This window comes from Lutra lutra, chromosome 2, assembly GCF_902655055.1.
Source record: "Lutra lutra chromosome 2, mLutLut1.2, whole genome shotgun sequence".
NCBI classification, from domain to species: domain Eukaryota; kingdom Metazoa; phylum Chordata; class Mammalia; order Carnivora; family Mustelidae; genus Lutra; species Lutra lutra.
Genome location: NC_062279.1, coordinates 101,157,112 through 101,157,942, shown reverse-complemented (window position 1 = coordinate 101,157,942; position 831 = coordinate 101,157,112). Strand labels below are relative to the sequence as shown.

At 35.0% G+C, this 831-nt stretch overlaps 1 non-coding gene across 1 annotated transcript; it reads left to right on the top strand.

The window, feature by feature from the left end:
- Positions 1-302: 302 nt before the first annotated feature.
- Positions 303-409, top strand: LOC125094523 (U6 spliceosomal RNA). Its single transcript, XR_007125549.1, has one exon. It is a non-coding gene; the product is annotated as a U6 spliceosomal RNA (small nuclear RNA).
- Positions 410-831: the final 422 nt, after the last annotated feature.

The following is an 831-nucleotide window of genomic DNA, read 5'->3' as shown; positions in this document are numbered from 1 at the left end:
TTAGCTAAAACTTTAATAGGAATTTAGGACATATTACTGGAAGTACAAGGCCTAGAATAGGAAAAGTCATTTTTTTTCTCGATTATTCATACAGTATCTGGACTATTGTGTCCTATTCTAGGCACCATAAGAGAAACAAAAGAACAAAAATTCCCAATAAGCAGTAGTCAGACTGGTAAAAATTCTGAAAACCTAGCCTAGAGGAATGACCACAGCAAAAGGAATTGGTTCTTCTCTTTAAATATTTGAGGAGCATTACCTGAACATACTGGAATTAAAACTTTAAAAAATAAAAATGAATAGTGCTTGCTTTGGCACCACATATACTAAAACTGGAACGATACAGAGAAGATTAGCATGCCCCCTGCACAAGGATGACACGCAAAAATTAAAAATGAATAAATGGGTTATGACTATATTGTACACCTGAAACATATATAACACTGTAGGTTAACTAACCTGGAATTACAATTAAAAATAAAAATAAATATAAATAAATAAATGTTTGAAGAGCATTAGTTTGGGATATTCTGTGTGGATGCGGGGAACTAGGGTAGGTTAGTGGGAGTTGTAGAAATGGAATGGTCTGTAGTGGGTGGCATTTGGTAAGACAGAAGGGTCAGTGAAAGCAAGCTGAGATGGATAGTTCTATGCTTGGTTGAGTCCTTTCAGCTCATGGCCCAATTCAGGAAAAAAAAATTGTAGAACGAGTTTTTTTCTTCAATTCCGAGTAGCTTTCTTGAATTCCATTGGAGAAAATGTTTCACAACTTAAGTTACATTCTTTAACAAACAGCAGAATGTGGGGACATTTTGGGACTTCTTTGTAGCT